General features: G+C 46.2%; 1 long non-coding RNA gene across 1 annotated transcript in view; it reads left to right on the forward strand.

Moving 5' to 3' along the window:
- Positions 1–313: 313 nt before the first annotated feature.
- Positions 314–16,887, forward strand: part of LOC121062959 — a 41,521-nt gene continuing 24,947 nt past the window's right edge. Inside the window, exon 1 of the long non-coding RNA XR_005815759.1 lies at positions 314–527. This is a non-coding gene — a long non-coding RNA (uncharacterized LOC121062959). The remainder of the gene's footprint in view (positions 528–16,887) is intronic.

Below are 16,887 nucleotides of genomic sequence, written 5' to 3' on the forward strand. Positions count from 1 at the left end.
ACACAGCCCACCCCAAGTCCCTTACATCTACATTAGTAGTTGCTGCCTTGCTCAAAGACTTCTAATGCAATAAGGTACAGCTAAAACAAAAAGAGAAAATTGCAAACTTTCTTCCCATAGTCAAAAAGTAAAGAAAAAGCGCACAGCTAATTTATAAACCTCCAGCAGCCCCAATAGTGTACCAGTAATGATGTTACTGATTGGCTGATCCCGTCTGTTAGGTGCCACGAGGCAGTGAATGGAGATATATGATTGGCTGGTGGTTTCCTATCCCTGCAGATTTGGACGCTTTCTTTTATTCGTCCCACCCATTCAGTACTGAGTGGATCATGATATGATGATACTATTTCCGGGTGTTGGTGAGGCTGCGGGTGTCTGTCTGGAAGTGGTGGTTGTCATCGGGGTCAGAATCAGAATGAATTGGAGACGGAGTTGTTGGTGTTGAAAATAATAGCTATTTTTGGCCTTTTTCTTTCTCTGGAACTTCTTCTGTCTGGATATAAAGAGAAACGGGTTGGGGACTACAGGTGAGGTAGACGGGCGGTGGCTAGTATTAGCTGGCAGAGGCAGATGATTGTTTTATACTGAGGGGGGAGTGTCTGGCTCGCGTATGTGCGCCGGAGCGTGAATTAGTGAATGTGAAGAGGGTGGGTGTATCGGTGGACTGAGGTGGTTTATTGTCGATTTGACTAGCTGACGGTAGGGGGAGTGGGCCGTGTCTTTTACCCGTAATCCGGGCGTGTTTTGGGAAGTAACATAGAGGTGTCTCGGGTAGGGAGTAGGGTTGTATCTCCCTCTCTGGTATCCTCCCCTTGCACCTTGTATCCCCTCAGGTAGCCGTGAAGTCCTCTTTACTGAGCCTGCCTTTTTTTTTTTCTTCTCAATTTTCTGTAGTACTTTATTCCTTCTATTTGGTGTTTACAGGGGTTGTTACCATCCTCGTGCTTGCGGTTCTGCTGGGCCCAAATGAAAATTCAGCCTGAGTAGTTGCATGGGAAGGGAGTGATGCTCTGTAGGCGGTCTTTCATAAGCACGTGTGTGTTTCTTGGGGGAAAAAGTAAAAGGACAGGTCGCTGGGGACAGTGCTCTGAGGTTTCTCTTCCATGCTTGTAGTGTCTGACTTGCATGGGGAATGAACACACCTTTTATAGGCAGTTTTTGGGCATGAGCAGCACCTAAGTTTCACCATGTTAGTACGGCTTTGTAAGTGGTATAACATGCATAATGGCATAGCAATACATACACTGAAAAATATCTGGGTGCCATGGAGTGAGAAGTTTAAATGATTTCATTTTGACAGCATCATACGAATGAGAGGCTTGCAACACTGAGATCTCTCCATTCAGCCAATGATGCTGAAGTGATAGTAATTAAGTAGGAATATTTCTTTAGATAATGGAGGATGTGACTTTTGTAAAAAGTAACTGAAGGTTAGCACGTAATTCCTAGAAAGCAGCAGATACTTTATTTATACTCTTTGACTGTATGCTTGAGCTATTGTTTAGGCTTCCTCTTGGTAGATTCAAAGTTCTTGTTGCAATATGCAGTTGTCATGTTCAAACCGTTAGTTGTCTTGCAAATCCAAAGCCAAAAGGAAGTATTCAATACCATTTAACACAAGCAAAAGGTCAGAGGGGGAGAACACACTAGTGTTCACATTTCCAACCTAAACACATTTCCAACCTAAACCTTCCCTGGCGCAACTTGAGGGCATTCCCTCTAGTCCTATCACTAGTTACCTGTGAGAAGAGGCCGACCCCTAGCTCCCCACAACTTCCTTTCAGATAGTAGTAGAGAGCAATAAGGTCTCCCCTGAGCCTCCTCTTCTCCAGACTAAACCACCCCAGTTCCCTCAGAATACATCTAAATCTTGATGCAATTGAATGTACTTCTAAACAAGTTAAATATTTGTATGCTCGTGGATGAATTAAGCCACAGTGGAATAGCTAGATAAATTAAAACTAATATATATATATATATTTATATATTGGTCTAGTAGCTTACTCTGTCATTTTCAACGTTTATTATCACTCCTAGTGATCAAATCTTTCACTGTGCACATTGTATAATATGAAAGTCAAGAAGGGGCCAATGAAAGCTACTTCTCTTGCTTGAAACGCTACAAAGGGTTAAGAAAGTAAACTTCCAAATTTCTTGGGGTTCTAAATTATCTTTAAATAGAAGGTTTAAATAGGTTTAAATAGAAGCTACCAATTTCTGATGAGGATGACTTTCTGAATCTCAAGTTTAAACTGAGCCTACGCAAACTATTTTGCCAACCATTTTACTGCTCAACTTTAACATGAACATCTTCTCATTCAGCAACATAATAGTAGCTCTGGATATTTAACTTCATTGTAATCTGACTCAGTACAAAGTGGGATTGGTATGTGTGTTCCTTGAAGGGAAAGGTGGAAGGAGTGAAACACTAATTTTATTTCAAGCTTTAAAAGTGCTTTTTCTTGTTGAAAGACTGTCCTCGTTTCGGTTAGGATAGAGTTAATTTTCCTCCTAGTAGCTGGTATGGTGCTGTGAGAAAAATCTCAAATAATTTTCTTCAGACAGGATCTTCTGTGAAGCTATTTTATTCGCGATTGCAATGGCAGGCGTCCTGTCAATTAGGAGCATTATAGTAAACAAATCATAACCTTTTATTCCCTATTACCTGACACCTGATCACCTCCCCTGTTTCCTCATCGGCTGAGTACTACAGGTTCACAAGCTACTTGACGCTCCTCTATACCATATATGTACATATATGTCTCCCTTTTCCTTTTTTTTTTCCCTTTCTTATGTTTTGAGAACTTGTGATCTTTGTTTTACTGTTCCCACACTGCTCATCCTGTTTTTCTCAAGCTTCTACCTTATTTTGGAACAGTGAGGCCTTCTACTGTCCACTTATCTACTTAGCATTTCTCCTTATTGTGACTACACAACTACCTTGGAATACAGAAAATTAGTTCTCTACTGCAAAAACACAACGTAGTTTCTCACAATTCCCCCCTCTTCTTTTCTTACTCCTATTGTTGTTTTTGCACCTCTTCACATACCCCACTCTTGAATTTTCCCAATATTAAGGCGCAATTTTCTTCTTCGGCTGTCACGGGGGATGACAGATATACAATGCCATTATTAGTACAATACCAACAAATAGTTGTTTGAGCCAATTCTATTCAGGTAACCACGAAGTTAGTTTCTCCCAAATGTTTCTAAATCCCCAGGGATTGTCATCTTGAGTTACTCTATGTAGGATCTTGTTGTGTTTGTTTTTTTTTTTCCCAAATATTTTTGAGATCAGTCAAATTCTTCCCATTTGATCTACATATATACAGCAACTAATATTAATTACAGTGCACGCTCCTCCTTATGAGGTTATTAATAAATCTAATACTATTTGATTCTAGAGTACTATTTTTGCAAACTTATCAAGCTTATTTTCCGGTTCTTCAATTATAGCTGAGATATTTACAATAGCATTTTCTAATTCACTCACCCCTAACCAAGGTAAAAACCACCTTGCAAAACTGTGAAAAGCTAAAGGATTTTACTAGAGGATTATCTGGAGTCCGCTTAATTCTACCTGTGGTCTCAAGGGGGCTTTGGCTTTGTGGGTCTTCAATAATAGTTACTTTTGGAATTATTGCCTCCAGGGTGCAAGCTCCCTTCCATCCTAGGGGCAACACCTTCCTGGCTTTATTGCCACATAGCCAGTACCACTCTTTGCCATTCAGGACAGGCCATCCGGTTACAGGATTCTCATGTTGTATCTGGTGTGCGTTATGTATACTAGCATTCCCGTGGCTACCATATTCGGTACAGTATGGATGATTCCCTACTTCATGGATAATGTTTCTACACCCAGGGTCAGTAATATTGCCCCCTGAGTTTCTATCAGTGTTGTTTAAAAGGCACCTTTGATAACATAGTATATTGTAGCCAGGATTGTGTGTAGGGAGCTCAACTTCAAAATCTATTCCTTCCTGGGACTGAGTATGATCTGTCATTTTTAGAAATCTAGAGAATCCAGACACAGTTGCTGCTGGAAATAGCAATCAGGGACAAGGCCTTTTCAATCTTTCTAGGCATCTGGGTGCAAATCCAACAATTATTTGGAGATAGAACTCGAGAGATGTTCTGGATTAATTGGAAATGCTGATTTTTCCCTCCATCCTATCACTAATCCACTGAGAATAGGTATTACTAAGATAAACTTAAAATACATCATTTCTATGTATATATACACCCCTATAATAATTAAGAAATAATAATTAAGAAAAACGATAAAAATCACATACTAATAAGGATTCTTCTGGTGGGGATTAAATACCCCCCTTTCTCCCACTTCCAGGGAGCGTTCCCTGGAAACACTCCAATTCTGTGTAATCCAATCCCTTTTACTCATTAATTCATTAAGAATTCTTCTAAGGAGAAGTTAAAGGTTTACAATAGATAGTTTTAACAGTTTTAACCTTAAAAGTCTTTGTTAATGCAGTCTCTCAGGTATCAGGGTTAACTGATGCTTTTACCCAGGTATGAGTCCACCCTTTCTCAGCCGTTCTTCCTGTCGTCTCAGTAGTCAGGAGCACTTGGAACAGTCCGTCCCACTCAGGTTGCAGTTTCGATTCTCTCCATGTTCGCATCAGAACCCAATCTCCTTCTCGGAATGGATGGATCAGGGCTTCCAAGGGTGGGGTTTGAGCTAACAGTCCACGGGTCCTGAGAGATGACAAAGAGGACGACAGCCCGAGTATACAGTTCTTAAGAAAAGCATCTTTTGTCTCAATTTGAGGTAATTCATTCCCTTTGGCCATGTACAGCAATCCAAATAATATTTCATATGGTGAAACTCCCACATCTTTTCTTGGTGCAGTTTGAATTCGGAGAAGTGCCAAAGGTAAGCACTTCGTTTGGGGAAGCCGAGTTTCCAGAACTTAGTCAATTGCTTCCTTACTGTCTGATCCGCTCCACCTTTCCAGAAGAGGAAGGATGCCAAGGAGTGTGAAATTTCCACTTAATTCCTAGAGTCCACATTAGCCCTTGCAATATTTCTGACATATAGTGATTTCCTTGATCAGAGTCAGTATTTTCAACAATTCTGTACCTGGGAATTATTTGTTCTAGAATTACTTTAGTTACTATGTTCGCAGTAGCAGATACTGAAGGGAAAGCTTCCACCCACCCTGACAAATGATCGACCAAGGCTAATAAGTATTTAAATCTACCTACTCTAAGGAGTTCTGTAAAATCTACCTGTACATTTTGGAAGCGTTGACTTCCTGGTTCTTGCCCCCCTTTGGGCTGACTGCAGAAAATTTTTCCTATTTACCTTTTGACATGCTACACAACTCCTGCATACTCGTTCAGCCAGAGTATATATATTCCTACACATAATTTCCATAGCACAGCGTCACACGTTGCTTGAATTCCCCAATGACCCTCTTGATGTAAAGCAGTTAATATTTGCCTCATTAGTACTTTATTCAGCATTTCTCTCCCTTCAGGGAGTATCTGTTTTCCTTTGGACTTCGTGACTCCTAATTCTTTAAAAACCTCTTTCTCTTAAAACTTTTTAGTTCTTTTTAGTTTTGGGTAGGGGTAGCTCAACAATTCCCTGAATCCTCTCTGGATTTATTCTTCGTTCCCCCTCCGATACTAGATGCCCTAAATACTTGACTTCTCTTTCTATGAATTTTAATTTATTTTCCAATACCATCACGCCCTGTTTTCCCAGAAAGTTTAATAGCTTGTTAGTGGCTTCCTTCACAACTGTTTTCTGCTGTCCTGACAATAAATATCATCCACATATTGTAACAGTAACACCTCCTCTGGAGGTTGGAATTACTCCAAAATTTGTTGTTCTAGAACTTGCCCAAATAAATTGGTGGCCCTGTAAACCCCTGAGGTGAAATTGTCCATTCGTATTGCTGCTTCCGCCCCATTTCAGAGTCCTTCCACTCAAAGGTAAATATATCTTTGCTCTCAGGGTCTGAGAAGCACCCCATTAATAATACTGTTTTTCCAACCTAACAATTTATTATTCGAATGCCCAATTTCATTATCAAATTCTTTCCCAACAAGTTAGTCCCTGCCTCAGGTGCATACAATAATTGCCCAGTGATCATTCTATCCCTAGTTTCAGCTTGGTGTCCCCAAAAAGTGGCACTGTTATCCCAGCCCCTTCTACCCCCATCACATTTAGGGTTTCATTAGTTAATTTAAGCCTTAATACTTTACAGGCCAGTAATGACTTAGCTGCCCTAGTGTATTGGGTTCACATGGCAAGGTTCTGGTAGGGGGGGCTGCAGTGGTAGCCCCTGTGAGAAGAACCCAGCAGCTGCCTGTCCTGGTTTCAGGTAGGACAGAGTTAATTTTCCTCCTAGTAGCTGGTAGGGTGCTTTGTTTTGGATTAGGATGAGAAGAGCGCTGATAACATGCTGATGTTTTAATTGTTGCAGAGCAGTGCTTACACCAAGCCAAGGACTTTTCAGCTTCTCGCTCTGTCCTGCCAGCAAGCAGGCTAGGGATGCAGCAGGAGCTGGGAGGGGACAGACCCAGGACAGATGACCCAAACTGGCCAAAGGGGTATTCCATACCATCTGACGTCATGCTAAACAATATATAGGGGTGGCTAGCCGGGGTGGGGGGGCCGGCTGCTCGGGGATAGGCTGGGCATCGGTCAACGGGAGGGTGAGTGAACGGCTGTGTGGTGTTTAGCTGCCGGCCGGGTTCAACCACAACGCTGCCCCATGTTAGATAAGGGCCAGTTTCAGCTGGCTCCAAAGGGGCCCACCGCTGCCCAGAGCCAAGCCATGAGCAATGCAGTTTAAATCTCTATGTGAGCACATCCAAGAAAAGGAAAAAAAAAACTGCTGCACAACAGCAGCTGGGAGAGTGAGGAGTGAGAAACCTCCCTGCAGACACCAAGGTCAGTGCAGAGGAGGGGGAGTGCAGTGCATAGGTGCTCCAGGTGCCGGAGCCGAAGCCCCCCCGCAGCCCACAGAGTGGTCCCTGGTGGGGAAGGCAGACCCCCGCAGCCCATGATGTACTACATCGGAGCAGATTTCCACGCTGCAGCCCGTGGAGAGGAGCCCATGCAGGAGCAGGTGATCGGTGGGGGGGGTTGGACCCCAGGGGGTCCCAAGCCAGACCAACCCGCTCCTGACGAATAAACCCCGTGGCACAGACCCACACCTGGAGCAGCTCCCAAAGACCCCGTTTTTCGCTGCCTGTGGAGAAACCCACACAGGACCAGCCCAGGAAGGTCGGCACCCCACAAGAAGGACCCCACAACAGAGCAGGGGGAGGAACGATTGTGAAAGAGCAGTGGAAACAAAGCACCACGGACTGACGGCAGCCCCCGCTCCCAGCCCCCCCGCACCACTCAGGGCAGGGAAGAGGTGGAAGAGAGTGGATGGGGGAAGGCGCCCCCAGCTTGTTTCTTTGTTTCTCACCGCTCCAGCCCATCAGCAATAGGTAATAAAGTTTATTAATCTTCCTATGCTAAGTCTGTTTTGCCCGTAACAATAATTGTAGAGTGATCCGCACTGAGATACACTTGAGGAGCCCTTGAGGTACAGTTTTTCATTTACTAGGGAACTAGCTTTGTGCTGACTCCCCTATTCTGAATTTATAACAGCAATCTCTCCTCCTTCTTCCACTCCGGATATTCCTATTTGAAGTGGCTGGCCTGGCCACACTTAAAACATCTTCTCAAAGCCTGTCCCTGCTGCAGCACAGGTAGCTTTCCTTGTCTGCTATTCTTCCATCTCTCTTCCTCTCCTTTCCATCCTGGGCCCTCTATCTCCCCCTCTGCCTCACTACCCAGTACGCTGTGAATACCACTAGTTTCACTCTCTGCTTTTCCTTCTCATCTCCCCTCCTGGCATACACCTTCATACTGTCTGCACTGTTCACTCCATCCTCCCACCTTCTGGAGCTTTTTCTGTATATCTGGCCAGGCTTTAATCACAAAATAAACTTTAAAGATCCCTTGGGCTACCGGGTCCTCAGGATTCATCCCCGAGTACTTTCTAATTCTGACCCCGAGTCTCTCATAGGTTTTCTATGTTGTGGGTTGTTATTATCGCAGTTGGATAAGCGGATATTTCTGCTCTATCGGAATTACTCTCGGTCCGGAGGGGTGTGATGTTAGTTCTTTCCCATTCTTGTATAGCTGCCTGGCAAATCATTCCCCTCCTAAACATTCTTGTCCAGAGAATAACATACTCAAGATTGACATTTCCCACCCCACCCCACCCCCCCCCCGGAATACAAATTAGGCCTTAGAAATGGATTTGACTGTTCTGCTAGGCCCTCAATTAAAGACTTCATTTCCTTCTTAAAACTCCTAACCTCTCTGCTGGTAAGGGGGGAGTGGCACGGGCCCGTGTTGGCCCTGCACGGCCCCGAGGCCCCACTGGGACACCCCCCCCCGCCTCCACTCCTGCCGCTCCGCGCTCCCCGGGGCGACTTCTCCAGGGACAGCATCAATTGCAGTCCCTGTCTCCCCTCCTGGAGCACCTGCCGCTGCCTCCGGTGCAATATTAGGATTATGGGGAGCATAACTTGATTCCTCCTCTGAAAACGGAACCTTATTGTTTACATATAAATTCCAAGCCTGAATTTTCATCAGACCCGTATTTTGGCCAAAATACTGAAGTTCCTTTTATTAGCTTTTTAGGCCAGACAATTAGACAATATCAAACCATTTTTTAATTATATATTTTTTTAATCTATTTCCCTAGTTTTTGGGTTGTTTTTCCAAATCCTTGTCATTCTCCCCAAAGGACTATCTTTAGGCACAATCCCGGGGTCTCCACACACACACCGCTGACTCTTGGAACCCTTAATCCCCATCTCTTCCTGACGTGCTGCTGGGGACTTTACCACCCACAGGGTACCACACGCCTTCACCTAGGATTAGGACAGAGGTGGGGTGTACTGCCGAGCACCTCACTTCACCGTGCTCGGGGTACCGTACACCTAAGGGCCCAAACCCCCGAGACTCTCTTTCACTCCTCTCCTCTCTCTTTCGCTTCGTCCCTCTCCAGCCGAGGGGACTTCGTTCGTCCCCTCGCAGGATCACCGAGCCTCGCGGATTGGGACTTCACATTCGCTTCGCACTAAAAGCGCGTCTCATTCACGCTCACGCTCATTCACACCAGAGTCTCCCGAACCCAACCCGAGGAAAGATACGGTAAAGTTTTCCTTACCTCGGTCCGTGCACGGCTTCCCGGTCCGGGTTATCGGCAGTAATCCCTGTGCCTGTTCCCAATCCGGGCTGGACTATGTCTGGGCTGTGTCTGTGTATGTCAGTGCTGGCCTCCCTTCTCCCCAGAGCTTCGCAGAGCCTGTCTTCAGATTAACAGTCTCGGTCCTTTGCCGGCCATACCGAGATAACCCACCACCCCCGACGGGACTGCTGAAATCAGCGGGGTGCACCTTCCTGTCTGTGGTGGCAAGAAATCTTCGGCAGGCGACAAGATCCCGGACGAGCCCCCAAATTGTGAGAAAAATCTCAAATAATTTTCTTCAGACAGGATCTTCTGTGAAGCTATTTTATTCGCGATTGCAATGGTGGGCGTCCTGTCAATTAGGAGCGCATTATAGTAAACAAATCATAACCTTTTATTCCCTATTATCCGATGCCTGATCACCTCCCGTTTCCTCATCGGCTGAGTACTACAGGTTCACAAGCTACTTGACGCTCCTCTATATCATATATACACAGTTTTTCTTTTTTTCAACCCTTTAATTTCTCCTTTCTTATGTTTTGAGAACTTGTGATCTTTGTTTTACTGTTCCCACACTGCTCATCCTGTTTTTCTCAAGCTTCTACCTTATTTTGGAACAGTGAGGCCTTCTACTGTCCACTTATTTACTTAGCATTTCTCCTTATTGTGACTACACAACTACCTTGGAATACAAAAATTAGTTCTCTACTGCAAAAACACAACTTTGTTTCTCACAAACTGAGGAAAAAACACTTAACTTTTCCTTTCATCTATTTAAAATAGTTCAGAAGGAATTCCATTATTAGAATGTACGTTAACTTAAAGCTTTTGTGTAACTGCTAAAAACATGGTTTAAAAAATGTTTGATCTCTCTGTTCTTTGGTGCACGTTAAAATGTCTGGAACTGTATAATAGATTGGTATAATGATTTTGTAACAAGCTTTTAATGCTTTGAGTGAGTCACATGATCAGAAGATATATTTTTGAAATTAACTTAAATTTAAATGAGTTTGTGTCCTGGTTTTGGCTGGGAGGGAGTTATTTTTTTCATTACACAGAGTCGAAGATTTTTTAGCTTTTTGTGCTACCCTGCCAGCAAAGAGGCTGGGGGTGCACAAGAAGCTGGGAGGGGACACAACCAGGACAGCTGACCCAAACTGGCCAAAGGGATATTCTATACCATATGATCTCATGCTGAACAATAAAACTGGGGTGGCTGGCTGGGATGGGGTGAGTGGGGGCTGCTGCTTGGGGATGGAATGGGCATCGGTCAGCAGGTGGTGAGCAATTACATGGTGCATTACTTGCTTTGTATAATTTTTTATCATCATCATTATTATTATTTCTCTTCCTTTTCTGTCCTATTATATTGTCTTTATATCAATCCACACATTTTTAAAAAAACTTTTTTCCCCTCTCTTTCTTTCCCTCATCCCATTGTGTGTGGGTGGTGGTGGTGAAGTGAATGGCTGTGTGGTGCTTAGCTGCCTGTCAGGTTAAACTAGAACACTTTCTGAGAAGTTCAAAAGCAAATAATCATGGTAAGTCTCAAATGTAATGCAGTCTTATTTGTTTGAATCCATTATGTGGATGCAGCTTGGAAGTTAAAACTCATGTTGAAAACTGATGTAGTTTCTGTGCAAGTGGCACAGGTGATATTTGTTATTTAAGAAGTCCTGAATTCAAGAATGGAATCTAAGAACTTCACTTCCAATTTTCTACTAATGCCTAGCAAATATTGTGCTTTCATATAACAGACTAGAAAAACACATGTTGGATCTTGCTAGAGACTAATTCATATAAAGGCTATAATACTGATTTTGAAGCTCAAGTAATAAAGGTAGTGGCCGAAAATTAGCAAGTACCAGTGTTCAGTGTCTGTCTTACGTTCTATTTGAAGTTACAACAGGAAACACCTTAATTGTCAAGGCCTATCAGAATGCAGGAGTTAAATGTTTTAGGCTCTTAATGTATGTCATGCTTTCAAGTGTGATACCATGACTGAGAGGTGGTGCACAACAGGGTTGGAGATAAGTGATCTAGAAGACAAAAATCGTAAGTGGATGGGCATGCACCCTGATATCAGATAGCTTTGGTTGCTTCAGACAGCAGTTTCCTTTTAATAAAAAAATAAAAAATAAAAAAATCTTTTTGTGAATTCCCTTAAACATGCTCTTTGTGGCTAGCAGACTGTACTGCTGTTTTTTACTAGCAAGTTGGTCTCACAGCAGGTTGGAGTATCTATTTGCAGTACTTACCAGATGGTGATAAAACATTGGAAGCTTCCTGAGCCAGATAGAAATCTCTTGCTCTTCATTGGACAGTTCGTGCTATCAGGAGCAAATTCAGCAGTGTAGTTTTCCTCTGATTCCTAGGCAAGTGGTAACTAATTCTCTCTGACACTGAGGAGAAAAGTTGTGCATGTTAAACTATGCGTAAAACCACATTAAGCAGATATTGCAAAAGTACTGTTGCAAACTTGTGTGTCAAGCACTGGAAGTCACTAGCTGTTGCTTTGCTTTATTTCTCAGATGTGAAATAAAAGTCCCAAGAGTGCCTGTTGCTTAGTATTGTAGGTAACATGAAGGTGGCACACATGCATTCAGTTTTTGGATGGATGGAGCAAGTGAGTTAAATGGTGGTTAAAATAATTTGTGGAAGTTGTGGTTTATGCTGAGTCTGTATAAACCCTTAGAGCTGTTGATATATCTAACTCTTTGTTTTGAGACACACACATACCCCAGTTCTCTCAGCCTCTCCTCATACAAGAGAGATTCCAGTCCCTTAGTCATTTTCATGGCCCTGCACTGGACTCTATCCAGTATGTCCATGTCTTGTACTGGGGAGCCCAGAACTGGACACAGGATGCCAGGTGTGGCCTCACTAGAGCTGAGTAGAGGGGAAGGATCACCTACCTTGACCTGTTGGCAATACTTCACCTAATGCAGCCCAGGATACAATTAGCCTTCTTTGCTGCAAGGCTACATTGCTAGCTCGTGTTCAACTTGGTGTCTACGAGGACCCCCAGGGACTTTTCTAAAAAGCTGCTTTTCAGCTGGGTGGCCCCCAGCATGTACAACAACTGGAGTTGTTCCCTCCCAGGTGCAGGACTCTGCACTTCCCCTTGTTGAACTTGATGAGGTTCCTGTTAGACCATTTTTCCAGCCTGTGCAGGCCGTTCTGGATGACAGCATGACCCTCTGTTGAATCAGCCACTCCTTCCAGTTTTTTGTCATGTGCAAACTTGCTGTGGGTGTACTCTACCTCATCATCAAGGTAATTAATGAAGATGTTGAACAGGATTTGGACCCAGTATTGACCCCTGGGGTACACCACTAGATACTGGACTCCAACTAGACTTTGTGCCACTGATCACCACCCTTTGGCTTCAGCCCTTCAGCCAGTCTTCAGTCCACCTCACTATCTGCTCATCTTGCTCATGCATTCACAGCTTGTCCATGTGGATCTTATGGGTCCAGTTTCCAATGCCTTCCTGAAGTCTGGGTAGAGAATATCCGCTATTCTCCCCTCATCCATCAGGCTGGTAATTTCATTGTACAAGCTTATCAGGTTGGTCAGGCATGACCTACCCTTGGTGAATCCATGCTGACTGTTCCTGATGATTTTCTTGTCCTTCATGTGTCTTCGTGCAATTAGCTGCTCCATCAATGGAGTGTGTGGAAGACAGCTTCCTGACTCAGCTCATTAGTGAGCCTACCAGAGGAGGTGCCCCGCTAGACCTGCTGTTCATGAACAGAGAAGGACTGGTGGGAGATGCGGTGGTCGGGAGCCGTCTTGGGCAGAGTGACCATGAAATGGTAGAGTTCTCTATTCTTGGTGGAGTCAGGAGGGGGGGGTCAGTAAAATTGCTACCTTGGATTTCCTGAGGGCAGACTTTGGACTGTTCAGAACACTGGTAGGGAGGGTCCCTTGGGAGTCAGTCCTGAAGGGCAGAGGGGTCCAGGAAGACTGGATGCTCCTCAGGAAGGAAGTCTTAAAGGTGCAAGAGCAGGCTGTTCCCGTGTGCTGTAAGATGAGCCGTCGGGGAAGAAGACCGGCATGGCTGAACAGGGAACTTTTGCTGAGTCTCTGGGAGAAAAAGAGAGTTTATGTTTGTTGGAAGAAGGGACAGACAACTCGGGGAGAGTACAAGGAAGTTGCCAGCATACGCAGGGAAAAAATCAGGAAGGCTAAAGCTCAACGTGAGCTCAACCTGGCCACTATGGTAAAAGATAACAAAACATGTTTTTACAAATATATTAATGGCAAGAGGAGGGCCAAGGAGAATGACCATGCTTTACTGGACGCAGGGGGGAAAATGACTGCTGAGGATAAGGAAAAGACTGAGATCCTCAATGTCTTCTTTACATCCGTCATTAATAGTCAGACCAGTTATCCTTGAGGTACTCAGCCTCCTGACCTGGAAGTCTGGGACAGGGAGCAGAAGAAACCCCCCACAGTTCAGGTGGAAACAGTTAGAGACCTGCTGCTCCACCTGGACTGTCACAAGCCCATGGGACCAGATGGGATCCACTCGAGGGTGCTGAGGGAGTTGGCGGATATGACTGCTGAGCCTCTTTCCATCATCTGTCAGTGGTCATGGACATCCAGAGAGGTTCTGGATGACTGGAGACTTGCTAATGTGATGCCTGTCTATAAGATGGGTCGTAAGGAGGAAGTGGGGAACTACAGGCCTGTCAACCTGACCTCGGTGCCAGGAAAGGTGATAGAACAGGTCATCTTGAATGCAATCACACAGTATGTGCAAGACAACCAGGGGATCAGGCTCGCTCAGCATGGGTTCATGAAAGGCAAGTCCTGCCTGACCAACCTCATCTCCTTCTATGACCGGGTGACCCTTCTGGTGGATGAGGGAAAGGCTGTTGACGTAGTCTACCTAGACTTGAGCAAAGCCTTTGACACGATCTCCCACAGTATTCTCCTGGAGAACCTGGCAGCCCATGGCTTGGACAGGTACACTCTTTGCTGGGTTAAAAACTGGCTGGGTGTCTGGGCCCAGAGACTGGTGAATGGAGTGAAATCCAGCTGGTGACTGACTGGTCACGAGTGGTGTTCCCCAGGGGTCGGTGTTGGTGCTCATCCTCTTTAATGTCTTTATTGATGATTTGGACGAGGGAATTGAGTGCATCCTCAGTAAGTTTGCAGACAGCACCAAGTTGGGGGGAAGTGTCAATCTGCCGGAGGGTAGGAAGGCCCTGCAGAGGGACCTGGACAGGTTGGATCGATGGGCAGAGGCCAATGGGATGAGGTTCAACATGGATAAGTGCCGGGTCCTGCACTTTGGCCACAACAACCCCATGCAACGCTACAGGCTTGGGGCAGAGTGGCTGGAAAGCTGTGCAGAGGAAAAGGATCTGGGGTTGTTGGTCGATGCTCGCCTGAACATGAGCCAGCAGTGTGTCCAGGTGGCCAAGAAGGCCAATGGCATCCTGGCTTGTATCAGGAATAGTGTAGCCAGCAGGACCAGGGAGGTGATCATCCCCCTGTACTCTGTTCTGGTGAGGTTGCACCTCAAGTATGGCATATACCCCTTGGCTCTCCCGCAGAGCTGTAGCACCTCCCTTGACTCTCTGTGTTCTTTGTGGTGTGCCCTTCAACTTTCTCAGCCCATTATGGCACACCTTTTGGCTCACTTAGCCCATTTAATCGCGCCCCTCGGCTCTCCCACTGCATTGTGGCGCATCCCTTGGTTCTGCCGCATTGTGACGCCTTGCTTGATCCTCTATGTTCTTTCTCTTGCACCCACTGGCTCCATCAGCCTGTTGTGGCTCGTCCCTCAGCTCTCTATGTTCTGACACCTCCCTCAGCTCTTCAGCAGCATTGTAGCAGTTCCCTTGGCTCTCTAAGTTCGTTGCGGCATGCCCCTTGGCTCTCATGCCACAACGTGGTGCGCTCCTCAGCTCTCTTGCAGCATTGTGGTGCTTGCCTCGGCTCTCTATCTCTGTTGTGGAGCACCCCTTGGATCTCCCGCTGCATTATGGCACACCCTTCAGCTCTCTAAGATGTTTTCACATCTCTTGGCTCTCGTTGCATTGGGCTGTGCCCCTTGGCTCTCTTGCTGCAATGCAGCATGCCCCTTGGCTCTCCTGTGCCAGCACGGTGCGCTCCTCAGCTCTCTCTCAGCGTTCTCTTGCCCCTCTGTGGTGCACCCCTCAGCTCTTCTGCAGTGTTGTAATGGTTCCCTTGGCTCTCTTAGTTTATTGTGGTACTCTCCTGCAGCATAGTGGTACTTGCATCGGCTCTCTATCTTTGTTGTAGAGCGCCCCTCGGCTCTCTAAGTTTGTTGTGGCCTGCCTGACTCTATGTTCTTTGTGTCGCACCCCTCGGCTCCCTCAGCCTGTTGTGGCATGTCCCTCGGATCTCTATGTTCTGTCACCTCCCTTGGCTTTTTTGCAGCGTTGTAGTAGTTCCATTGACTCTCTAAGTTCGTTGCAGCATGCCCCTCAGCTCTCTCTCTCTGTTGCGGAGCACCCCTCGGATTGCCCGCTGCATTATGGTGTACCACTCAGCTCTCTAAGATGTTGTCATGTCTCTTAGCTCTCCTTGCATTGGGCTGCATCCCTTGGCTCTCCTGCTGTATTGTGGCAAGCCCCTTGTTTCTCCAACTACATTCTGTCACCTCTCTCAGCCCTCTAACTATGTTGCAGCATGCCCCTCTGCTCTCTCTGTGTTCCCCCATCACGTTGCACTCCTTGGCTCTTTCAGACCTGCTGCAGCACGCTCCTCGCCTCTCTCTGTGTTCTCCCGCCACGTTGTGGCGTGCCCCTTGGCTCTCCTGCCATGTTGAAGTATGTCTCTCAGTCTCGCAGCTCGCTGTGCCGCGCCCCTCAGCTCTCCTGCTGCATTGCAGTGTGCCCCTTGTCTCTATCAGACCCTTTGTGGCACACCCCTTGGCTTGCTCAGCCCATTGTAGCACATCCCTCAGCTCTTCTGCTGCATTGTGTGTACTTAGACAGCCCTCCCTTGGCTGTCTAAGTATGTTGTGGTGTGCCCTTCGGGTATCCCGTCGCATGCGGCATGCCCCTCAGCTCTCCCTCCAAGTTGTGGCGTACCCCTCTGTTCTCTATGTTCTGTCACCTCCTTCAGCTTTTCTGCCACATTATGGCAGCTCCCTTGGCTCTCTAAGTACGTTGTAGTGTCCCCTTTGGCTCTCCAGGCACATTATGGAGTGCTCCTCATCTCTCCCTCCGCATCGTGGCATGCCCCTTGGATCTCCCACAGTAGTGTGGCACACCCCTCCACTCACCTGCCACATTGCTGCGTGTCCCTCATCTCTCCCATTGCGTTGAGGAAGTTCTCTCAGCCTGTTGCAGTGTGCCCCTACTCTCCCGCCACATTGTGGCGCACCCCTTGGCTCTCTAACTACGTTGTGGCAGTTCCCTCAGTTCCTTAAGTACGATGTGGCACGTCCCTTGGCTCTCTCACCGCGATGTGGTGTGTCCCTCAGCTTTCTGTTGCAGCATGCCTCTCAGATCTCTCAGCCCACTGTGGATTGCACCTTGGCTCTCCTGCCATGTTGTAGCTCACCCTTCAGGTCTCCCGATGTGTTGGGCCATGCCCCTCGACTGTTGAAGTACGTTGCGGTGCGCCCCTCAGCTCTCCTGCCGCTGCCTTGTGGCACACCCTTTAGCTC

This window comes from Cygnus olor (assembly GCF_009769625.2).
Source record: "Cygnus olor isolate bCygOlo1 chromosome W unlocalized genomic scaffold, bCygOlo1.pri.v2 SUPER_W4, whole genome shotgun sequence".
Lineage (NCBI taxonomy): Eukaryota > Metazoa > Chordata > Aves > Anseriformes > Anatidae > Cygnus > Cygnus olor.